Genomic DNA, 26,662 nt, shown 5'->3' with positions numbered 1-26,662 from the left:
CTTATGTATCCCCTATTTGTGGGTCACTGTTGCTTATGGGATGGGGTGCCAGTGATCCACCTGCCAGGAAGCTAATGCAATGGCTCTACCCTATGGTGCAGAGCCACTTCTGACAGCACTGGAAATCTGGAAAAAAGGCCAACATGGGCAAGACTGAGGGCTGAGCCATGCTGCTATTTGCCCCACTGTTTTCCCCAGGAAAACCAGTGGATTAGTGCTCAATTAGAGCAAACAGTAATTGGATTTTCCACGGACTGCCGTTTGTTCTGATTTATCACTAAAGAAGAGGTTTTTCCGGGGGAAAGCGGTGAGGAAAAGGCAAAACCACTCAGGTCCATGCCTAGAAAGCCTGAGGCAAGCAGAAAACCACTTGGACCCGTGCTTTTTAGGCACAGAACAACTGGAAGTATGGACAAGCCCTCACTTTTGACCCATTTTCCTCGATTCCCTGTTTTCCTGAAAGCCAAACATGCTTACAGTTCCCCCTCACCTGACCTTCCCAGTCAACACAGGAATTTTGGGCATGAGAATCCCTAGAAACATGGAAGTGTAGAATTGGGAGGGACCCAAAGAGTCAACTAGTCCCTGCCATGCAGGAATCACAGCTCCAAAGAGACAATTGGCAAACACCGGACTGGGACTCTTGATTCTACGGAAGGGGCACACTGGCCCTAAACTCCAAACAAAGCATGCAAAGGAATGGGTGAGGAGGCTTCTTTCCCACCCATATTTCCATTGTGTCTTCACAGCTCTATTCCAGTTCACTGACTGTGCTGAGATCTTGGTTGTGTGGGGGCAACGTAAGATGAACTGGCCCAGCTTTTTAAAATGAACTCAGCCAAGTGAAGAGATCATTTTTCTCTCCTGACATTTTCAACTACTTAGCTGCTTAATTATCTGTTACCAGAATGTCTCCCTGTAAGCGCCAGCAATTTCACCCATTAGCAATTAGCTACTGAACTTAGTGCAATTGAATAAATACATAAATACCCCCACCACCTGCGCGTGAATGCAAAGAATGTTTCGGAGATATAAAGGGCTGCACTCATGAAGGATTGCTAAATGCGTTTTGCACCCGACTATAGTTTGCCTATTGATCTGGTGACCATCTGCATTTCTGTCCTGCACATAATTAGATTATATAAATAAACTTCTGCCCTGACCATATTTGGGGTATTGACCCAGTAAGCACATGCATTTCTTCCTACTGCCATTGCACTGTCAGCAAAATCTTTACATTGTGATAAGGTGTTGGGAGAAATAGAAGGGAGAACAGGTTATTAATGACCGACCTACTGCTTAGTTTAGCTGAAGATGCAAGCCTATATTTATAATTTGGTTCCCTTTATTCAAGATCAGTCCAAGGAATAATAACTTCCCGAAGGCCATTAACATATGGCATGGGGAAAAGCCATATACAGAGGCACTGGTGTAATTAAAGGCATTTTATTAACTCCAGATAATGGAAACCACACATAAGTTAAATGCTCGGCTCAGTTGCGCCACTGCAAAAGTCCCTGTAAAAGTTCCAAAATGTGAAGCAATTTTTCCCATAGCTGAAACCCCTGTAGAAATTTCAGTGAAACTTCAACGAATTTCAATGAGGTTTCACTGCACTTACAATACAAAAAAAACCCCCTACTTTACTATCTTTCAGAAACATGTAGGAAACCCAAACCGAAAAGTAATAGAACATTGAACCAAAACCAAGTAATGGCAAGTAACTTTACAGAGGTGAAATGGGGGGGGGGGGGACTTGTATACTTCTATGAAGTGCATATAGGTAACACTGTAGTACAAGGATGGGGAAATTCAGGCCCACTGGCCTATGTGCCTCCCCCACCCCAGGAACTCTCCCCAGACGAAGCCAGAAGGAGAGGGGTGACCAGGAGCTGCTGTCGTGTCCATAGCGGGGTTCAGAGTGCAGAGCAGCCACCTCTGTAATTCGTCTAATGAAGCTATGCTGATGTGAACAGCTGTGAAATGCACCAGAGAAGGACAAACAACTTCGCTGCACTCTAAGGTAGCAATTTGAACACACCCTTAGATGGCTTTAAAAGGGGGCTGGACAGGGTTAATAGCCACGTATAAACATAACCCACACAAATATTTTAAAGAGCAGGCTCTGTGTCACTTTAAGCACCTTTTAGAAAGTTCTTAAACTGGAAGGAAAAACAGTTGCATGAGAGGGCCTGATCGGGATTATGCTCTTGATCCAAATAAGGGATTAGCACTGGTTGGCTGCCAAAAAACCACCCTCCCCTGCTGCTACTTGCCCCTGAAAGCAGCGCATTTGGAATCAAATAGCAGTTGGGAAGAGATTCGGGGTGAGAAACCAGCAGGTGACCTCGATTCTATTGGGGAGCATGATCTGATTTCCCCCTGCCCCCCAAAAAACAAAAACAAAACCCTTATTTTCATTCAAACTAAAAGCAGCTGCATAAGCGTTTTTAAAAGTATATTAACCTTAATGTACAGTTTGGCACTTAAGTTAGTGCATTTCACCACGTCTTCTTGTGTCACAATCCACATTCATTAATTTTTGCATAGCATGAAGAAATGCTATGTCTTTCCGGATTCTACCGCAAATCAATTTCAGTGGGAAAATCTTGCATTTTTGGGTTATGTGAAGGCATGACAAATCCTGAAAGATCTGCTCTTAAAAATCATTTTTAAATTGAGTTCTTCAGCGTAACACTATTTTCTAGTCTCTCTTTCTGTGTGTGTGTGTGTGTGTGTGTGTGTGTCTGTGTGTGTGTCTGTGTGTGTGTGAGAGAGAGAGAGAGAGAGAGAGAGAGAGAGAGAGAGAGAGAGAGAGAGAGAGAGAGAGAGAGAGAGAGAGAGAGAGAGAGAGAGAGAGAGAGAGAGAGAGAACATGTGTAGAGTGAGGGAGCACTGTGTGTACCCATACATTTCTCAGAAACTTCTGTTTTACGGTTTTCAGATTGGAGAAAATCTTCCAGGGATTCTTTACATGAAATCACATGTCTTTCTTGGACAACAGTTGCTGCCTTGTTAACAAAGCAGCTGTCTCCGCTGCTGAACGCAGTGCAAAAAAATATTCATGTGACTCTGATCAAGGCCAAAGGGGAAAGAGGCCATCCTCTTTTATGCCTGTGACTGCAAATGGGGAGCCCAGGCAGGCATGGCTCCCTGCCTACCAGCATGCTGGAGAAAGCGGGGGAGTTCAGATGACGAAACATGATAAAGCTGATCAGATAGCTTGTAGCGCTAGGTGTGCTCTGCTCTGAGATACCTCCTTTGCACACGACGACGTCTGTGCATGTGAATCAGGCCCACGCTTGTCTGAAGCCTGTATTGTACGAAACACTGCCTTATACTTAATCCCTTTGCTAGAAGACCCTGCAGGCAATGGTTTTTAAGAACTGTGTGTGCAGGAATATCGCTAACACGTAATTTATATCTGTATAATTGCTGCTCACACTTAATTAAAATGCATAAGTAGACACACACCCCACAGAAATGTTGCAACGGTATGGGCACTTGGCATAATTTTCCACAGAGAGCTGTTATATTTTAATGTCGCAAACTGTGGACAATGCAGCCATTTATCGTGGCAGAAGGACAGAGCAGGAAGGATATTAAGGGGTACAGGAGCACCATAGCCTCATGTCAGACCCTCTAAGTGTCCCTAGTATCAAGGGACAGTCCGGAATTACAGAAGCTGTTCCCGTTTCTGATTTGATCCCATAATATCCTCATTTTCCTTAGGACATCCCTACTTTCATCAGAGAAATGTTGAAGGGTATGGAGTTCTGCAAACCCCCCAAACCAAGTAACCCCCGGAGATAAATAACTATACAATCTTTAGAAGACATCTGAAGGCAGCCCTGAATAGGGAAGCTTCTACAAAAATTGTTTAATGTTTTATTATGTTTTTATATATGTTGGAAGCTGCCCAGAGTGGCTGGGGCACCCCAGTCTGATGGACGGGGTATTATTATTATTATTAGACCTTGTAATGGTTGTAAGGGGGTTACTTGTGTGTAAGTTTCCTGCTAGTTGTGTTTGATTGCCTGGTTCACCATGCCTTGGCTGCCAGCCCACACTCCGTGGCCGGTCAGTCGCTTACAGAATCTGTCAGTGGGCGTTTCTTGAACCTTTTCCAGCATAAGAGCTGTTTGACGCCAAGTCTCCTCCTACTTTCCCTGCGCGGAACTCGTCTGCGCAAGTAAGGGGAAGGTAGGGGTGTGCCAGCGCTCTCTCCACTAGTCTCTGATGCACGGTCTTGGAGACCAGTCTTCAATTCCTCCATCTCCCTCCCTTCTCTACTGGTGTTGCGCTGAATTCCTTCCCCCCCCTTCTGGTCCCCTCTCTGGCATCGCTCTGGAACCCTGCCTCCACCTCTCACTCTGATGTCAGTTCCCTGACAGATGTGCCCATTTTCATCGGAGAAATGTTGAAGGAGAAAGAGACAGGACAACAAAATGGTGTGAGCATGTCCTCCAAACAGCAACCAAGCTGTTCACCAATGTCAGCCCACTGTCACACTCACAGAGAGAAGCTCTTTGCCCCTCTCCTTTGTTCAGAAGGGAAAGGAAGCTGGGTGTCCACTCCTGGAATCCAGTGAGATGTGTGCATGCTTAAGGGGGCATGTTCAATGCAGGAGGGGCTAAGCCATGGCAAAGAGGAACCGAGCAGGAAGAGCAAACACCCCATCATAAATTACAGGAAGTGGTCCGCTGGCTTCCATGTTGCCAGGTTGGTGACTCCTTACCCAACCGTCCCGATAAAATCAGGACATCCCATTTTGTCACACAAGAGCATGGCAGCGTGCGTGCACAATCTTGCGTGACTCGCGTGGCAGTGCAGCCCCAAAAGACAACGTCCCTGTTTTTCACCTTGATGTGTTGGCGGGTATGTGATTCCTAGTGTGAAAAGAGTAAGTACAAAAAGGGTCATATTGGGGATTAAAAAAAAACAAAAAAACACCTTTTTTAGTAGCAAATATGAGTTCATCTCCTTTCAGCTTATATCTAGCAATTCAACTCTCCTTGCTCCTTGTCAATCCTGTTAACCTTCCCCTCTGTTAACCTTCATTCTTTTGCTTTATCAAAGCAGCTTCAGAATCTTTCTTTCCCTCTTCATTTTTTTCCACCGCGTTGAAATGTTTAAGGTCATGGGCTAGAATTACTCACATGCTCTGTAAGAAAACAGTCCTTTTCTGGAACGCACGCTAGCTGGTGAGCAGTAAAAATGAACTGGAGCCCGACAGCAAGGAGGGAGAAGCAGCTAGGTCTGCAATCTTATCTGCACTTAACCTGCGTTGAAATGGGATTCAAGGTGAACAAATCAGATTCTTATCCAGCCCAAAGTGAAATGAGTTTTTGCATCAGGCCAACCTGTTCCCAAAGTGTTCAAACTGTCTGCAGTTATTTAAGGTGCACCTTTTTTTACCTGTGCCCCAGAGGCTGCCTGATTAGGGTATCTTGTCTCATTTCCAGAAGCAGCAGCTGAATCTTGCATGTTCCAGATCCACCCACACTGGGGCAGGCATCTCAGTGGCTGCAGGGGGGAAAGAAGAGCTGTTGTTAGCGAGGTGTATACAACCCCATGGCAGTGAAAGGGCCGTATTCTGCACATCGTCAGAAGCAAACTCTTCTTAGCTGTTACTTCACAAAGTTCAGATATTAAAACAAGAAATAGTGGGCTTGAGTTGAGATCTACATCCAGTTAAAACAAGCAATCCTATGCCCACTTACATAAAAGTAAGGTAAAGGTAAAGGGACCCCTGACCATTAGGTCCAGTCGCAGACGACTTTGGGGTTGCGGCGCTCATCTTGCTTTACTGGCCGAGAGAGCGGGCGTACAGCTTCCAGGTCATGTGGCCAGCATGACTAAGCCGCTTCTGGCGAACCAGAGCAGCACACGGAAACACCATTTACCTTCCCGCCAGAACAGTACCTATTTATCTACTTGCACTTCATGCTTTCGAACTGCTAGGTTGGCAGGAGCAAGGACCAAGCAACAGGAGCTCACCCCATCGCGGGGATTCGAACCGCCGACCTTCTGATCGGCAAGCCCTAGGCTCTGTGGTTTAACCCACAGCAGAACAAGTACATCCTACTGCATGCAATGAGACTTATTTCTCAGTAAATATGCAGAGAATCCAGTGTTTGGATAAGCTTCTTGAGGTAGCTAAAGGCACATTACCCTAGTTTGGGTGATTTGGTGCTATATATAGTAGGCACAGAAATTTTGCTCTTTTGCTCCACATTTCAAGGTACAAGGCCACGCTTTCTTGGTCTGTGTCCAAGCACTCCCCCCCCCCATGTTGTCCCCATGAAAACAAGCTCTTTACTGCTGAATCAGAACAAATGGCAATCTGCAGAAGACTCAAATTGCTGTTTGTTCCAATTCAGCATTAAGGAGTGGGTTTTCTGGGGGAAGATGCTCAGACCTGGACTGGAAAAGTGCAGGCCTGTGCCTAGAAAGTGTGGGGCAAAAGTGTGGACGAGCCCTTAGACCAGAGAGGTGTGAGTTGAAATCCTCACTCAGCTACAAAGCTGGTGACCTTATTTGCTCGCTCACATGTTTATTTGTTTTGAGCATCACTTTGCTACGCTTCAGAATAAAACTCTCTCAGAATGATGCACATGTCAGTGACAAAAGCCTATCGATTAAAAAAAATCGCCACGAGCATAAAAATAGCAGAACAGCAGTCACAAACAAAACAATAACTCAGTGTAAAATCAGCTTACATTCTTGATTATTATATTTGGCATTTATTAAATTATATACCACCAATACGGCAAAATGGCTTCTAAAAAGTTTACAACTATAACATTAATCCATAATTAAAACACACAATAACATTAAAACATCTTTCTCAAGACACACAATAAAGCAATCAGCATAACATCTGAAATAGTTAAAACAATAACATCACAGTTCAGTCCCGGGAAATGCTTACCTAAACAGGTATGTCTTCTGGAGCCAGTGGAATATCCACAGTGATGGGGCCACTCGTATTTCAGCATGCTGGGGTGTCTGGCCAAATTTTAAAGACCTTTTTGCCTAGCACCAGAATGATATCAAAGTTGGCAGCAAATAAGTTTTCCTACAGAGAGTGTTCCATAAACGAGCCACAGCCAAAGCTATATTTTCTGCAGTGACTGGGGCTTGGGAGAGATGTGAAGGAAGCCAATCACTGTGGTAATTCTGGCAATATGTTTTCCAAGAAACATATCATGGAATTGCATGCTTCCTCCCTCCCCTTGCAGGTGGATTCCCGATTCCTTACCATAGTTTGTCATTGAATTGGTGCAAACCACGGTCAGCATTGATCCTAACTGCTCCAAACCAAATCTTGGTCTGAAGATGTCACAACACATCTTTTAAAAAGATGAAAGAGTAGCCTTAAAATGATCTGCAACTTGGTTTTAGGAAAGAACTTGTCAGCCCCCAAAGTAGGATTTTGCTGCCATTTTAGAAAAGAAGCAGGTACATTAGGAAGATGTGTCCCGAGACCTATGTCAGACTTTGTGGTAGCAGTTTCAGATACTGCAGCCTGATGATGGGGATAGGATACTTGAAGGGATCTGGACCCCACAGTCTCTTTCAACCCATGTCCATCTTAGCTTATTTGATTTCCCCAGAGGATGTTGACCATGTGAGGGTGGTAAATGCTTCCTTGAGGGAGGCAGTGTGGTCAGTTGTCTTGAAAGAGATGCTGCTACAGTCCCTCTTCAAGAAGTGTGTAAGAACTATCACCTGGTTGCAAATATTCACTTTGTAGGCAAAGTGCTTCAGAGGGTTGTGACTGGTCAACTTCAGCGGTACTTGGAAGAAACAGGTTATTTAGACTCCTTTCAATCCACCTTTAGACCTGGTTTTGGCACTGAAATGACCTTGGCAACCCTGATGGATGATCTGTATCAAGAGAGGAGCGGGGAATGCAACACTGTTAATTCTCCCAAGTATCCCAGCAACTTTTGATACCATGGACCATACCATGCATAATGGCAAGGTGAAATGGGAGTCCTGTTTCTACCTACAAGGCTATTTCCAGAGAGTGAAATGCCCAGCTTTTGATGATGGAGAGCTCTGAAGTTTTAAAGTTTTAAACCACTGATCATTGGGGATGAGAAGGAATGGTTCTTATATTTATTGTCTGGCTATTTAGATGATTTATTGCATTTCTTCACATTTTATATTTAACGTGGAAGAACTGGATGCTGATTATATGTAGATGCCCTGTGAAAAAGTGAATGGAAAAAAGGCTGCTTATTTTACAATAAATGTATTGTGCAAAAGCATCCCTAGTGAATTCACGACTAAGAAGAAATTTAAACCACAACCTCCTAAATCAAAAGTTGCATTGTTAGCCAACGTGCTACACTCTTCCAGGAGTTAGAACTGCAGCCATAATCTGCCATTTTCCCAGGAAAAAGAAAAGTTAGAGGTTATTATCAGTCTATTAGGGTCTACCACACCATTTAGATATGTCACTGGATATGTTCCCACTCCTTCAGATCACAACATTATCCATCAGCCTTAGCAGCCCTGCAATATTTTAAGGCATATCCGTGAATTGTGCAGGACTTGGTTTCCAGACAGCACATTAAAGTAGTCCCTCTTGCTGCCTTTGAAACCGGCCCACTTTTCTGGGAATCTAGTTAGCTGCAAGAACTAAAAGCAATTGCAGACAAATCACAGCAGCAACAATCCTGGCTTTGTTTATTCTTTATAGAATGTGTCCAATCTTGGCAAACATAAAATTTTCATCTCCTGGTTCCCCCCCACCCCCTTCTCAGAGCAAAGACCGCAGCTATGCCAAAAGTTAATGGCTCTGGCATGATTCTTCATTTCTTTTAATGCATATATGTTTGGGCCTGCCCCAGTTTGTTTTCTGTTCTATGTTATTCTTCTGCCCTGTTGGGGGGGAGAAAGCTGCTTAATTCTGTTTAATACAGTGCCATCTCAGCTGCTTGTTCCCATTTGCTACTTTGTCATCCACAACTGTTGTACTTGCCAACAGCATTTTCAGCAAAGGAAAAATCTTGCATACATTTGACTCCAAGAGAAATAAATATTAGAAACTCTGTGGTTTTTTTCCTTTATATGCAGTCTATCTTTCTATCTATCAACCTGATTATTGTGTGTTACCTTACTTGCTCAGGACACGTGTATTCAATCCACATTTGAAACTCCTTTAGTATTCATAGGAATGTAGAAAGGTGTAGCTCCCATAATCCAGTGTTGTCTAGCTCAGTGTTTTCAACCAGTGTGCTGTGGCACCCTGGGGTGCCTTGAATGATGGTCAGGGGTGCCGTGGGCAACACTGGCCTCTGTCCCTCTTTTCTTCCCTCCCTCCTCTGATGCCCTCTCGCATCTCTGCCTCCCAAAGGGTTGCACAGCTGTTTACTACAGCAGCCCAGGATATAAGTTCCACAAGCAAATGGTACCTCTGGGAGGCAACTCTCTTTGGGACAAGGGGAGGGCAGCTCAGAGACCAGGGGCGGCAGCAGCAGCAGCTGCCTCAAGGACTCCCAAGGAGAGAGGAGAGGAGAACAGGCTGAGGGAACACCCCACAAGGGAAGGTATCCAAAAAAGGGTGAGATGCTGCCAGCTCTGCAGGCTAGGAGTTACATAACTGGGCTCCTGAGCCCCACAGGGGTGACACAGAAAGAATGTACCACTGTACATCGGGTTAAGAACTTAATTTGTTCTGGAGGTCCGTTCTTAACCTGAAACTGTTCTTAACCTGAAGCGCCACTTTAGCTAATGGGGCCTCCCACTGCCACCACGCCACCGCCACATGATTTCTGTTCTTACCCTGAAGCAAAGTTCTTAACCCGAGGTACCACTGTAATTGGTTAAGGGAGCCGTGGACTCAAAAAGGTTGAAAACCTCTGGTCTAGCTCAATATTGTCTATGCTGACTACAATGGCAGACTTTGGACTTTAAAATTTACTTACTTTTGACCAGGTCAAGGTCCAAACATGTTTCTGCCCCTGTCCAAACTGCATAACCCTTGACTGCCAGTTAATTAATTAGCAGTCGTTGCCATTTGATCAGCCACCCCGAAGCGAAAAAGAAACATTGAACAGTAATAACATATTTATAAAAATTCAAGTCACTCAAGGAACACCACCATTCAAGCTCTAAACTGTTTTGATACACAATGTACAGGCTTTCTTTGACTCTGGTGGCTGTGATAATAATATTGTTAATTAATTGGTATTGATCACTGCCAGCTGTAAAATAGGCATTATAAGGCCATTACAGTCCTACATAAATGGGCACTCTGGGATCTTTGGATAGGGCTGGAGCAGAGACCAGACACTTTAATTGAAAAACATCAATTATATATGCATTTGAACAATGAAGCTAAGCTGTACACTTGTCATAGAAGCTCACCACTGTAAGACATAATCAGGTTTTACATTTACAGACAGTGTTTCGTCCACAGAAACTTTGAAATAAAGTCAAATAAATACTTAGCAGATTGAGGGAGATGTAAGAAAAGCAGGTGGCAACCTCTGAAAAGAGCAGCACAGGGCTGTTTGCAAAAGGGCTTTCAAACAGCCCTGCACTGCCTTTGGCTGCACATAGACAACAAAGGAGAAGAGGATTTATGGGTAATACTGCAGACTGCAGACCCCATTGTTTCTCCCTGTACAGTAACATTCCAAAGACACAGGACCTGATTGTCTCAGTTCCCTAGCCACCGGTATGTTTTTTTTAATTATTATTCTCATTTTGTATTTTTCTGTTGTGAACTGTCCTGGGATCTTTGGAAGAAGGGAGGTATACAAATTTAAATAATAATAATTCAGATCTTTCATGATACATAGCCTTATCTTTCTGTGAGCACTGCTATATAATATTTTTGTCCTGAATTTGTGCCACACACCCTTCCTCTAAAGAGCCCGAGGTGGCATAAAAATGGGGTTTTCCCAGGTTATTTTCTGCACAACAAACCTGTGAGGTAAGTTATGCTGAAGGATGTTGACTGGCCCAAGGTCACTCAGTGAGCCTCATGACTAGGTGGAGATTTCCAACATTCTATCTACGATATCCCTATAGGCTGTTTGTAGAGCAGAAATGGCTAAGTTCTTATTCTGAGTAGGGGTGAGCATAACCTCAAGCTCCTTGGAGATCAGATGGCTTCTGATGCCTCCCATAATCCACAGTCCCCATGCACCCTTGGGTCTCTAGCTGTTTTGGAACTACAACTCCCATCATCCCTAGCTAGCAGGATGAGTGGTCAGTGATTATGAGAATTGCAGTCCAAAAACAGCTTGAGTTTCGGAAACCCTGATCTAGACTGATGACGAGTCCTAGAGAAGTTGTAAGTTCCCACACTATTTTATAATGTTCTGGTTGGCCTAATAAAGGTATTGCTCTAATGTAGTTTTTTCTTCTTCTTCTTCTTATAGGCCAACATGGCTAGGAGCATAGAATCAGAAAACTGTAAAGCTGGAAGGTGTCATCTAGTCCAAACCCTTGCAATACAGGAATCACAGCTAATCACAGCTATGTTTGCTCTTTTTATGGGGTGTAATAATAGATCTTAAAGCATTGGTTGCTGTCTTATAGTGGGGTTTTTTATGGGGGGACTCAGGGGTACGCGTACCCCTAAACATTTTGTGAATCTAATGGGAAACAAAACTTAAAAAATTACAGTGGTGCCTCGCAAGACGAAATTAATTCGTTCCGCGAATTTTTTCATCTAGCGAATTTTTCATCTTGCGAAGCACGAAATCCCATAGGAATGCATTGAAAATCAATTAATGCGTTCCTATGGTCAAAAAAAGTCCAAACAAAGCCAAATTTGGTACAACAAGAGCTTATTAAGTGCTCTTTAAAGTCACACATACTGTAAAGAGCATTTCAAAATTCAAACCCAGAATTTTTTAAAAAAACAGCAGAGTGGCCCAATGGTCACAGAAAATCAAAAATGCACAAAACACACACACAAGCTTCCAGATTCTTGCAAACCCCTCCCCAACACCAAGTCCTTGAATCCCAAACACCTCAACCCAAAATCCAAACCCCCCCAAAAAGGTTTAAAAGCTTAACTTACCAAATGGCTGCAAAAGAAGTTTTGGAAAAGCTTCAAAAATCACCAAAGTCTTTAAAAACCTCAAAAAAAGGCTACTATGTACACTGCGTTCTATGAGTTGCTCCTCGAAGTCAAGTCGCAACTGTATTAACAGTGTTAAGAAAAATGAAACAAACTTGCAAGATGTTTTCGTCTTGCGAAGCAAGCCCATAGGGAAATTCGTCTTGCGAAGCAGCTCAAAAAACGGAAAACCCTTTCGTCTAGCGAGTTTTCCGTCTTGCGAGGCATTCGTCTTGCGGGGCACCACTGTAGTTTCTTCTCTAGCACGGTGAATCGTCAGTTCCGTTGCTACCCACAATGGTGGCCTCATTTCCTGTCACGGTGTTTCCTGAGTCCCAGACGGAAGCGAGCATTTAATGTGTGAAGTAGGAGTTGGAATCTAGCATGGTGATTGGTCAGTTTCGTTGTTATCACCTCCAATGGTGGCTTCATTTCCTTTCCGGTGATTTTCTTGAATCGAAATGAGAGTACCCCTACACATATATTTTTTTTTTGGGGGGGAGCACTGAATATAAATCTAGACAGACAGACAGATAGATATAAAGCTTATGCACACTTTCTTGAAAGTAAGCCCCACTGAATGTAAGAGAGCTTATAAATAAACATGTGTAGGATTGTAAGATGTATATATAATTTGATGAGGCTTCCCTCCCACTGACATTTATGTGTTCCTGAAGCCTGGAGAGCAAGAGGGGTCGGTGCGCACCCCTTCAGCGAAAGCCTGCATTCGCCACATAGGATGCACCCAGATTTCCCCTTCATTTTTGGAGGGGAAAAAGTGCGTCCTATAGGGCGAAAAATACGGTACTTTGCACTTCTTGGCAATAAATAACATTTTAGCTTGAATTAGTCCTATCTAATTGGAGTTTTCATAATGTGAGATGCCTCCTGGAAGGCAAACATACAAGCATAATGGATATCTCTTAGGGCTTGTCTGCAGTAGTGCTTTGATGCACATTAATTTTGATTTAATAAGCATATCTGCACCTGCATCTGGTAACTCAGGATCTATGTAAAAATTGTTCCCCAGGTGAGAGAGTTAAAATTATACACCTCCAATCTGTGACTCAACAGAATGTGTACGGGCTGAAATGTACTGTGACTGGTGAAAATGAGTAGGTGGAGGTTGCGTTCTTACACACCCTCATATCCATTTCTCTCTTCCCCACCCTCCACATTTCGATCCACTGTCTCTGGCTCAAAAAATAATAATAATTCATCTGTTCAGAAAATCCTGTTTCCCATCTGTTTCCAGGGGTTTCTTGCTAGCCCATTGCACAATTGCATAGCTTAGCCAAGGCAACCCCTTTAAAATTTTCAAAACTGTGCAACTTCTGAGCTCTTTAAAACAACCTGGGTGATTCTGGAGCAGGCAGACAAGCAAAGGCAAGAGTGGAAAACCCAGATACCATGGCATAATACAAGACACAGGGAACGAAGTGTATTAGACATACAGGAAGCAGACAATGAAAAGCAAATGTGCTATAACAATACAAACCAAATGCCGGAATATAATTACGAAATTATCTTGCACAGTCATAGAATTAGCCCAGCAACCTAAGGAATCCTTACTTAATGCAGAAAGAAACCCTCTAGTATAAAGTATTTATGAAGACATTTGCAATACTTGAAATTTCTACAAGCATTGAACTTGAGGATGCAGTCTTATTAAAGGTTCTAGAAATATGACTTGTTCTGGGCCTGACACATTTTGGAGAAAAATATTTCACTTAGGGCACATTTCTTGCAGAAATTCTCAAATGCCGCCCCCCCCAAAAAAACCCTATTAGGTTAGGCCTAGAGTAAATAACATTTCTAGCACCGGGAGTTTCCCCCCTCTTCTTTGCCTCTCAGTGGCAAATCTCTCGGTTTTTGTGGTTGATTTCTGATTAAAACCCCAGCACTGGCTTTTAGCTCAGAAGCCATCTCCCATCAGCCACCAGAGCAATGATCTCTTGTTGCAGGTTTCACTTCAGAACTACATGTAGGACCATCAGTTATGGAATAAAATATATGCTGAAAACTGTGATAGGTTTGCTACATCAGCAAGAGTTTTGCTATGTTTATCATTTCCTTCCAGGACTACTTCCTCCTTCTTTTGCAGATCCTAACAAAGAAACAAAGTAAGCTAACCCTTCCGGTATAGTCCACCCCCAAGTGACTGGTGACAGACATTTACACACACACACACACACACACACACACAATTTACACAGGAAGAGCATCAAAATATCCCACAATGGCATCCATGTGAACTGCAGAGTGACAACATTCTTACAATTTTATTACACACACACACACACACACACACACATCTATCTATATGACATACAAACAATTTAAAAGAACAGACTAAGGCAGCAACTGCCAATTTAAATTGATGCTAAAATCAAACCACTCTAACATTTGTTGTTGTTTAGTCGTTTAGTCGTGTCCAACTCTTTGTGACCCCATGGACCAGAGCACGCCAGGCACTCCTGTCTTCCACTGCCTCCTGCAGCTCAGTCAAACTCATGCTGGTAGCTTCGAGAACACTATCCAGCCATCTCGTCCTCTGTCGTCCCCTTTTCCTTGTGCCCCCCCATCTTTCCCAACATCAGGGTCTTTTCCAGGGAGTCAGTTATTAAAAGGTTGGGGAAACAGAAATGTTTTCTCTGGTGTCCAAATTGTAGTAATGAGGTCTCTAGGCAGGCTTTTGTGAAGAAGGCTTTCCAAAGGCTTTCTCTCTCTCCAATTGGCTCCTACTATACTTCAGATAAGATACTTTGAGATACCTTAAGAGGTGGCGAACCTGTGGCTCTTCCCATCAGCCTTAACCAGCATGTACTATAGGCATGAAGGATGTTAATAATCCAACAGCTTCTGAATGACTGCAGGCTCCCCACTGCTGACTTAAGAGGCATTGAGTCAGGCAGGGTATCAACCCCCTCCCCCCACCAATAGCTCTACTCACAGAAATCTTAATAGTTGGACTCTCTCATTATAGAGTTGGGAAAGATCCTGGGAGACCATACAGACTAATGTCCCAACCTTGCAGAAATATAGAGTATTATAGAGTATTATAAGCATGTCCCTGTTTTCATCTCTTAAAGGGTGGGAAGGTAAACGGTGTTTCCGTGCGCTGCTCTGGTTTGCCAGAAGCGGCTTAGTCATGCTGGCCACATGACCCTGAAGCTGTATGCCGGCTCCCTCGGCCAATAAAGCGAGATGAGCGCCGCAACCCCAGAGTCGGTCATGACTGGACCTAATGATCAGGGGTCCCTTTACCTTTACCTTTATGCATAATGTTACTCATCTATGTCCTTCGCAGAGCTGAACAGAAAATGTTATAGGTTTGAACCACACATCAAAATAGTAAACATTTTAAGGAGAACCACAGAGAAACTGTAATGGATATATGGTGAGGAAATACCTCCCTTGTGGGCTGATGCATGATGACATCAAAGGCTTGTGGGTGATAATGAAAGCAGTTTTGAGTCGCTTGTGAAAACGCCCAATGTCTTGTGCCAACTGCTTCTACCATTTTTTCCATCTAGATGGGAAATCCCACATGAAGATGCAAAACAAATCATAAAGTGTTGAGCATCTGAATCTTAAGTGATCTGCAACCCCTCCAGTATGCCTGAGCAATGTTTCTTGGTGGGTACATAACATCATATTTAATCATTATGCTTGTCTTTCTGGGTCGAGAGGGTGGAGGGGAGTTCCAATTTTCTCCTTTTAAAGGCTAAGTATCACCTCAGGATTTCTTCAACCTCCTCATGTTTATGACTGATGTGGATCATTACTTGAGGTAATGAGGTTGTGATCTCTTCAGTTTTCTGTGCCAGCATCATGTGTGACTTTTTTAAAGGGGAAGGAGGAGGAATCAGAGAGCTCAACCTCTCCCAGAGCTTAAGCCAAATGTTAACTGTAACTTAATAATAATGGGGGAAACCCAGCAGAAGCAGTGGGAGAAACAATGGGGGTGGATATGTATCAATGTAACAGGAAATAGTAAAAGAAGAACTGGGGCCAACTAACTGCTATGCTGTGAAGGTAACTTCAATACAGTGGTACCTCAGGTTAAGAACTTAATTCGTTCCGGAGGTCCGCTCTTAACCCGAAACCATTCTTAACCTGAGGTGCGCTTTCACTAATGGGGCCTCCCGCTGCTGCCGCGCCACCAGCGCATGATTTCTGTTTTCATCCTGGGGCAAAGTTTGTAACCCGAGGTACTACTTCCAGGTTAGCAGAGTTTGTAACCCGAAGAGTTTGTAACCTGAGGTACCACTGTAGTTGATTACAGCAATGCACTTTCTGCTGGGCTACCTTTCAGCCTGGTCTACAGAGTCCAAGTAGAGCAAAATGCTAGACTGTTGATGGGGACAGACTATTACCAAGACATAACTCCAGGGCTCAAAAGTTTCTGCCATCTACCCATACCCGGTTGGGCCAGGTACAGGGCTCCTGTGTTAATTTACAAGGCCCTTAACAACTTGTGCCAAAGATGGTCTGATCCCATGATCACCGAGCTCTTTGGGGAAATTACTGTTCCTGGTTCCCAGCCAGGGGTGGAGGAAGGGGGTGTGGTGGGTGTCACCACTGGGGGGGGGTGACAAAATGCCAGGCGGCACTCACTGGGAGTGATGTGGTGGCTTGGGTGCGGTGGCTTGGGCACCCGCAGGCTCTGTGCTGCCCCAAACGGTCCACCCACCGCATCTCCCTCAGCTGTAGGGCGGCTGAGTGGGAGGAGGCAGGCAGACTCCTCAGAGGCTCCACGGAGCGTCCTGCCCCGGCTGGCCCCACCCATGGGTGCAGGGCACCTGATTGGCTTGCTTGTTATGGATCTTTCTTCCAGTTGAGGTCAGGCAGGCCCTTTTTCTGTCGCTTCACCCCAAAGGTTGATATTCTGGACATCAATACAGTGGTACCTCAGGTTAAGTACTTAATTCGTTCCGGAGGTCCGTACTTAACCTGAAACTGTACTTAACCTGAAGCACCACTTTAGCTAATGGGGCCTCCTGCTGCTGCCGCACTGCTGGAGCACAATTTCTGTTCTCATCCTGAAGCAAAGTTCTTAACCTGAAGCACTATTTCTGGGTTAGCAGAGTCTGTAAACTAAAGCATATGTAACCTGAAACGTATGTAACCTGAGGTACCACTGTCTTAGAAGCATCTACTGATGACTTCTTCTTCTTTTTTTAATTCCAGAACGCATTTAACTGAATTATCATTTTATAGTTTTTACACATTTTCATTGCCTTGTATGTACTGCACACCACTTAGAGACAGTGGCAATTAAGTAGCATATAATTGTGGAGTAATAATGGAAGGATGCAAAAGGACAGTCCCACAGTCCCAGTCTCCTGGCCTGGAGGGGCAAATATCCACATGGCGTTCCTGCATGCACAGGCCCTTCGCAATTCCTTCTGGTGATGACAGCATCCCCTTCCACATGGGGTGCCACACCTTGCATTGTTGGAAATGTGGATACCTTGTCACCTAGGAGCACTTTATCCATATTGGATTAGCCGATTAGGCTCTCAATTTGTCACATCCCATTAGGGAAAAGAATGAAAGAGAAAAGCGGGGGGAACGACGACAAAGTGTGTGTAAATCCTCTTCCACATAAAATCTTCATTGCATATCTACATTTGCCCGGAACATTAATGCAAGAAATAAATATAGTGCATGGCACAAAATCTTCCATTAGCCAGGAGAATATTATATTAGGATCAAGTGCAGAATGCAGTTAGATTTTAATGGCACCTTTTGTACTCAGGGTGCTTTGCAGCGCCCAGCTGAGTGACATCAGAGCATTCAACAAACAATAACTGTTCAGGAGCACCCAAGGCCATATAAGGACCTGCAATTCCAGACACAAAAGCAAATGAGCACAGTTTTCTACAGCTTTCAGCTTTCGCTTTAGAAAGCATGCACTGTACCCTTTGTGGAAAACTTCTGGCCTGTGTGTCTCATGAGGCCTACCAGGCCTCCCACTGAGGCTATTCCAGCCAAGCCACAGCCATCTGCCCCCTACCTTACATCCTATACAATATCATGTGTGGGGCAGGTAAAGGCAGGGTTTAGGTGAAAGGGGCTTTGCAGGCACAACCAATCAGCTTCCCAAGCACCATCAGCTGATCACACTTGGAAAGTACTGTAGGCAAACTCTCCCAGTGTCAGAACTGGTTCAGATGCACAGAGACGAGCAGGAAAGTTAACTCTATATTCAATAGTATAAAAGTCAGCAATGCCTGCAAACAGGACTGTGCCCTCTCCCATGAAACAATTGCCAGGACTGAAGGTCTCTACCTTCTACTTTCCTCATAAGTGTCCTCCTCCCCAGCCAGATGTTTTCCAAGCAGCCTCAAACTACGCCGAGGAAGGGGGTGGAATCTGTGCTCTTTGTTCTGTCACACACATAACTTCGTGTCTTGGGAGACAAGGGGAGAGGGGAGTTTAGCACAGTAGGAGAAGCACGTTTCTGGGATGTTTCTGCAGCCTCTGTCCTCTCCTCCTCTGCTTCATCAGCTGGGTATCAACTGCTTTCTGCACCTGGCTCTTCTTGCTCACTAAAGCCTGTTGCCTCTTCAGCATCCCACCATTCTGCCCTTTCTTCCCTCACTGACCTGTCCTCAGTGTCCCACCACCACTCCCGGGGCTCTGAGCCTTCCTCCTCTGAGTCTTCCCTAAGGGATTTCCAAGCGGGGGCCTCCCACTGCTCCTCCTCATCCAACCAGTCCCTGACATCCAGGTCCAAGTCCAACACTAGAAACCACACTGGTTTTTAGTTGTAATATTTGCATAAGCAGCAGTTCTTGCCAATAGCCGACAGGTGAGCAGAGGGCCTAATCCACAGGCAGTACACTGGGTTCAGAAACCCCTGTTGGCATCTGAGAGCTCAAAGTAAGCCCAGGCAGCAAGTGCCAGCATTTGTTTGGTTTCCTTTTCAGAGTCAGTCTAAATCTACATCTATGGATCTAAATTGTTGTTGTTGTTTAGTCGTTTAGTCGTGTCCAACTCTTCATGACCCCATGGGTCAGGCACGCCTGTTTTCCACTCCTGCCTCCCACAGTTTGGTCAAACTCATGTTGGTAGCTTCTAGAACACTGTCCAACCATCTTGTCCTCTGTCATCCCCTTCTCCTTGTGCCCTCCATCTTTCCCAACATCAGGGTCTTTTCCCAGGAGTCTTCTCTTCTCATGAGGTGGCCAAAGTATTGGAGCCTCAGCTTCAGGATCTGTCCTTCCAGTGAGCACTCAGGGCTGATTTCCTTAAGAATGGATTGGTTTGATCTTCTTGCAGTCCATGGGACTCTCAAGAGTCTCCTCCAGCACCATAATTCAAAAGCATCAATTCTTCGGCGATCAGCCTTGCATATGCAAATTGTTTGCAAATGTGTATCTTTGTTCTGTGCCCCAAGTCACAGGGTGAGGGGGGAGGCAGAAGCCTCTTTGTGCTCTATCCTAGAAAGGAAGCCAAACCCAGGTAGCGTCATCTCTCAGGTGCAAAGGGCACTCCATAGCTTTAGCAGCTGTATGTGTCATATTGAAATTCTGCTTCAGTTGTCTTTCATTAGACTCACAGCTGAAGAGAAAATCAAAAGGCTGAGATCAGGGGACAAACTTCAAAAGTTGCAAATGACTTCGTTTTAGCCCTTTTGAGAAAATGAAGCGAAATGATACCAAAGTGCCACCCATTATTCTGATTCCCTGCAAGATTTCTCTCCTCCCATCCTGACAGCCAGGTTGCATGCCCTTCCCATAGACTCAGGTACATGGGGAGCTGCCGTTATTTGCTTCTCCCTTGGCCATCCCATGCCTGATGCTAACCCAGCAGAACCTTCTGCAGATGTGGAATCCATCTGGTCGTGATGGAATGTCCATTATCTCGTCCCAGCCCCATTCATCAGAAAAAAAGCAATATAGTTCTAGACATTATTATCTGTCTGCAATTCCCCGCTCGGTGGGAAGAGGTCTAGTGGGCCAGCTCTGCAATAGCCAGACTGCCAGAAAGCCAGGAAATGAACCAAGCTTCACATCCATTCCAAGAAAATAAACTTCTGCAGATGCCCTTAGATTCAAGTGGTTAAGGAGTTGCAAGCTTTGGAACGTCACCCAATCCCAGCCACTGGGGAACAAATGAACCCAGCAAGATTGTTAGGCGGGGACAAGGTAGAACATTTTTTAAGCTAAATGTGCCACACACAAAACTATTATATAGTTTTCAGCATGTGATTCAAAACTAGCTATCTGTAACCAGTCATTGCTTTCTGAAGTAGCGGGGGTGGGGAACCTTCTTCATGCCGAGGGCCACATTCCCAGCTAAGCAATCTTCCAGGGGCCACATGCCAGTGTTGGGTGCAGGGGTAAAAGCAAAAGGAGCTGAAGTAGCAAATGCATTATTATTTTTTACCTTTGTACAGTAGGCTAGTTTCCAACAGACAGAGAGGCATCCACACATGCCTCTCTGTCCTCCATCCAAGCAACCGAGAGTTCAAGGACATATTCCAGCCAGGCAAAAACACTCAAGGAGGGCATGGAGTAGGGCTGGTAAAGTGTGTGGCCTGGGGAGAGGAAGTATAACTTGGGAAGAGTCCTGAGGGCCAGGTAAAGATGCTTGGAGGGATGCATTTGGACCCTGGGCTTGAGGTCCCCCACCCTTTCTACACAGCTATTAAAGGCACCAGTGCCCTGTCCTCTTTTGCATCCCTTGGTGTATGACGAAGCCACCTAGCAGTGCAAATAACAACCTCTGTAATGAGGCTGATGAAGAGCAAGAAAGAATGGAAAATATGCCCACTATTAAGGGCAGGGGGAACCTTGGGCTTAGCAACTTCCAGCAATGTCTCAGGTTTATCTGCACAGATCCCAAAGTGCAGTCTGAGACAGCATGAAAAGCAGCCTAGGTTTGATGCTCTTTCACCAAAGGGGGGGTTGCTCCAGAGCTGCCTGAAATGGTACCCAGGTCCGCAGTACTTATCAGTCAGCCCCGTGCGCTGCTTAGTGCATTTGGAATGTCCTACACAGAAAGCACATCCAGGTAGGAAAGGAAAACACGAGGACTGTGTGGCGATTGTTAGGTTTAACGCCCACCTGCACATGCAGCAGCCACAGCTTCCCAGGATGTGCAAAGCACATTTACATTCAGGAAAATCGAGTCAGGCAGATTGTCACACAGTAGAGGACGTGAAAGACAGGAGTGCCTGGCGTGCTCTGGTCCATGGCGTCACGAAGAGTCGGACACGACTAAACAACAACAACAACTCTCTGTGTGAAGCTTTCTGCCATTCTCCACCCTGCTTACACTTTCCTTGTTCAAAATTTGTACAGTGGTACCTCAGGTTAAGTACTTAATTCGTTCTGGAGGTCCTGTTCTTAACCTGAAACTGTTCTTAACCTGAAGACCACTTTAGCTAATGGGGCCTCCTGCTGCTGCCACGCCACTGGAGCACAATTTCTGTTCTCATCCTGAAGCAAAGTTCTTAATCCGAGGTACTACTTCTGGGTTAGCGGAGTCTGTAACCTGAAGCGTATGTAACCCGAGGTACCACTGTACTGTCCTCCTGATACAAACACTGGCTTCAGGGCTGCAGCGAGGGAGGAAAAGGTTAAATTGTTCCCTTGCTCTTGCTCTCATCCCATTAATTATCAAACACACACACACCCTGCAGTTGATGCAATTTGCTTTTTTAAAACCCTGCACATTAAGTGCAAGGACGCACTGAACGGTGACATGCTGTTTGGCCCTCCGCCATGAGGCTACATCAGCTCCTATGCCTTCTGTAAGGCAGCAGGCACCATCTTGTCATTTGCCATTCTGCATCACCACACGCAAAGGAGGTCACTTCATTTCATGCTCCCTTACTCTGCCCACAGACATTGCACTTTGAGGTTGCTTCACCTAATTCTCCATTTGATCACAAATACCAAAAGGTCTACCACTGACCAGAGTTGGGCTAGATGGCTTCTAAGACCCTTCCTAGCCCCAGGAGGCTATGATTCTGACGCTCCCTCCTGGCTGCTCCTGCAAAGAGCCACTGTCCTCTGTGCAGGCATTGGCCTGGATTTCAGTCCCTTACTTGATTTGTTTCTAATTGGGTCTAAGTCCACACTGAGGACCCCTCCAGACATCCCCCTTGCTGTGCATTTATGCTGATTTGTACTCATGATGGACACAGTTATGCACAATCTCACTTTCTGTGTTTGTGCCTGCAAAAAGTTTCATGGCAGATAAGACTGCTTTGTTTCGAATTGGTGCATGTGCCGTAACTTCCTGCCCAAATCCTGTAGTTTCTTACACTGCCATTTCCCAGGAGGCCTTAGGCCTCAGCAGGAAGTTAATAGCACATGCACCAATTTGAAACAAAGCAGTCTATCTGCCCTGAAACTTTTGCAGGAGCTGCCAGGGGGGAGCGGCGGAAGCAGAGACTCCTGGGATTAGGAAGGTTATTGGTCCTGCTTTTGTTGCACTATTGTGCAAGAGTGCCTCTCCAGCTGGCAACAAAGCGGTAACGTTAGGAAGGAATCACAGAACAACTAATAAAGCAGAATGATGTGTGGACAGCCTTGTATAAATCTGCTGCTAATGGACCGTTATTGTGTCACCGACATGTTGCAGAATACACCCGCAACAAAAACACAACCCACCAGTCTAGAGGGGTCCTGAGTGTCCACAGTGAGTGTTTTATTGCAGAGCAGAGATACAGCTGGGATGTCCCAGGTCAGAGCAGGGGAGGCAGGGAAATAGAACACTTCACACTTCCTCTGTCTGGAAGGTCATTTTTTATTATTATTATTTTAAAAAACCCTTCCCACTTAAATGGAAACAGAGCCTTGGGCCTGTTCCCCCTTCCCCTCCTTTTAGCTTGTACACATTCAAGATGTATGTTTCCAAATAGCACAGAATGAAGCTCAAGCCATTGCACAAAGCCAAGCTTGAGGCCTTACAGCAGGGCTGCTGGTTAGGAGTAGACCACACGATTTGCACACATAGGATTGGCCATTCAGTATCTGGCATTGTCAGCTAAAATAATATTAGGCAGTAGGGCTGAGATCCTGGAGAGCAGCTGCCAGTCAAAACTGGCAGCACTAAGCTAGTACCTTCAGCCCCAGGGTATGATCTGAAGACAGTTGAGGCCACCAACTTGCTGAAGCAGAGACCTCTTAGGGTGTGCACCATCTATACCAGCTTGACTTCCATTATAAAAGAAAGGAGCCTCCAAACAATTCTCAGCACACTTAGTAAATTAAAGCTCCCAGAATTCTTTGGAGGAAGCCATAACTGTGTAAAGTTGTACCACTGCGGTGTGAATGTGGCCTAAGACTGTGGAGACTCAGGTTCATTCTCCACTCATGAAACTCCTTGTGGTCCACTCACTTATCTCTCAGACTAACCCACAGTTTTGTAAAGAAAATATGGAGGGCGAGCGGGGGAAGAGAACCATGTCTCTTGAGCTCTTTGTAGGAACGGCAGGATATAAATGTAATAAATAAATTATGTACAAATAAAACAAGCAAATCAGTGCTGAATAATAATAATAATAACAACAACAATTTATTTAGTTTCCCCAGCCACTCTGGGCTGCTCCCAATCGAGTGTTAAAAACAATACAGCATTAAATATTAAAAACTTCCCTAAACAGGGCTGCCTTCAGATGTCTTTTAAAGTTAAGATAGCTGCTTATTTCCTTCACATCTGACACATCAAGACAACACACCTTCATTGTCACAGTCAGTGCTTAGCTTGATAAGGTGCCTAATTCCCTGCCAAAGAGCAATGAGAGGCAGCCTTTCAAAGTGTGCTCCCTGAGAACTATCTCATTCACTGTATCTGCCCTGATAATGAAAGCCCATTACTCTGCCTGTTGTGAAAGTGCCAGAGAAAGCACTCAGAGCAGTGCAGCTGATACATCATGAGGACCAGTGTACTGCTCTAGGAAACCCATGCACAAGCCACAAAGTGAACACACCGTGTTTGTATTCTCAGAACAGAAGCTCCCCTTATGATTGAAAGGCTTTTCTCACAAGGTTGTCCTTAAGTTCACTTATCGCAAAGCCGTTGTAGATAAGAAGGAAACTACATGCCGTTTTATGCGATGAATTTGAGAGTAGATTATTCTCCCTGCTTCTAGCATCGTCTCTCAATCTCTTCGTCTCCCTTTCACCCACCCCGCCCCCTCTCCACTGCAATCCAATACAGCACACACCTTTGAAAAATGATGCTTTCAAGACTGCCCTGTGGTGCAGTAAATTTGAAAGTGCTCTTAATAATAATCAGAATCAACATTGACTCTAATGGTCCTCAAAACCCATTGTGTAATTTCATTAGCTACCCGACACAGACGCAAGCAGAGATGATGTCACACTTTTCTTCCTTGCTCTGAAATCTGAGTCAGGCGCCAGGGATAGAAACCAGTTGTGCTGCAGCTGATCAGATTAAAGCTTCTGGCGGCTGGCGATCGATAGCTAGCTGCTGGAGTAATCCAAAGTCACTGAAGGCAAATTGCAATTTTGCCAGATCAGGCTAGCGCTTTTTGCAAGCTCTGTGTTGACCACAGGTGATAGAGAAAAGCTGCAGGTCGTCCTACTTGTATCCAGGTACCTACAAATTCTCATGCCTTGGAGACTCCAGAAGGGATCATATGGAGCGGAAATTTGGCTAACTGGCTGCAAACCAGTTCTCTGCCTAACAGAACACATAAGAACATAAAGCAAGCCTGCTGGATCAGACCAATGGCCCATCTCCTCCACCATCCTGTTCTCGCGGTGGCCAACCAGGTGCCTACAGGAAGCCCACAAGCAAGCAAGACCCAAGTGCTCACCTGCGGGTCCTAGCAACTGTTATTCAGAACTGGTATTCTGTCCTTATTTTCATTGGAGGAATGTTGGAGGGAATGTTCTCTATGCCATGCATAATTATAAAGGTAAAGGTAAAGGGACCCCTGACTGTTAGCTCCAGTCGCAGACGATTCTGGGGTTGCGGCGCTCATCTCGCTTTATTGGCCGAGGGAGCCGGCATATAGCTTCCGGGTCATGTGGCCAGCATGACTAAACCGCTTCTGGAAAACCAGAGCAGTGCACGGAAACGCCGTTTACCTTCCCGCTGGAGCGGTACCTATTTATCTACTTGCACTTTGACGTGCTTTTGAACTGCCAGGTTGGCAGGAGCAGGAACCGAGCAACAGGAGCTCACCCTGTCGCGGGGATTCGAACCGCTGACCTTCTGATCAGCAAGTCCTAGGCTCTGTGGTTTAACCCACAGCGCCACCCGCATCCCATGCATAATTATACAAACTTCCAAAATGTCACCTCTTGCCTTTTTGCTAAGCAAGGAAGTCCCAAATTCTGTAACCTTTCCTCGTAGGGGAGTTGCTCCACCCCCTTGGTCATTTTGGTTGCCCCTTTCTGTAGCTTTTGCAACTCTGTTATCCTTTTGGGTGGGGGGATTAATAGGAAGCATTTAGGCTGGGGGCAAGCGGGCAAGGAACAGGGCAACAGACTAGGCAGAATGCATAGAAGATGGGCAGTGGGTCAAATCAGGACAAAAAGAAGCAGAAAACTCAAGAAGCACAAGGAACTGCCAAGAAGCTCATTCAGAATCTGCATATGACATGCTTATAATGTTTCCCTGTAGTCTAAGCTGGAGCAAATGTCCTCCATCTCACTCAAACATTTATGGTCTCTGCACTAAACCCTGGATTTTACTGCTGACAATACTGGTCTAGATGGAGGATTTCTCAGCTGACATAGGAGAAGGCTGATTCCTTTGCTGCCGATGTGTGACACAAATGGGCATTCTGACCAAGGCCGGTTTTACGTTTGCATTACAAACCCCTTTAAGCAAATAACCTTTTAAGCTCCATGTAAGAAAACACACTTTGTGGGTTCCTGTGTCTCCCTAGATGGGGAAAACGCTGCTGCAAGCAATAATTGTTTCTTCCGTGGTTCATGACTTCCTCTTTCTTACCTGAAAAGAAAATGAGGTGGCTTCTATCTGAGTGTTTTCTGTCTCTTTTTTCCACTGTGCTCAGTGTGTGTGTGTGTGTGTGTGTGTGTGTGTGTGGTCCCACCTATGCAGCACAATATACACTCTAAAAATAAATTTCAGTAACCGTTATAGTCACACTGAATTCAGTCAAGTAGCTACTTAGGCCCCAGTGTTTATATGTTCAGGATAGCAGCTTCAATCACTGCAGTTACTACATTTAATTACAAATCCAAGGGTTCCCCCCCCCCCAACAAATGACACTAAATACCCTTCTTGGTCTTTTACTCTTACAAACAGACTGAATCTGGGTACAGGATTAGAACTAGTTCTAAACCAAACATGCATTTTAGCTAATGCAGACTGACAGCGTAGATTATAGGTGTGGGAAGTGCATGAGAAACAAGCTGGGGAGGCATTTTCAGGTGAGAATAATTTGTTGAGGAAAGGATTAGGAATCTCCTCCCACCTGCCAATTATTTTGTTCAAGTGGCCCCCTCCACTACGTTCACATCATGTGGAAAACACGTTTTTGAAACAAAAACCAAAAAACACCATGCTTTCCTTGTAAAATGTCGTTCCGCACTGAGCCTCTGGGAA

Source organism: Podarcis melisellensis, assembly GCF_964234715.1.
Source record: "Podarcis melisellensis genome assembly, chromosome: 11".
Taxonomy (NCBI): domain Eukaryota; kingdom Metazoa; phylum Chordata; class Lepidosauria; order Squamata; family Lacertidae; genus Podarcis; species Podarcis melisellensis.
Note: the sequence above shows the minus strand (reverse complement) of the source record.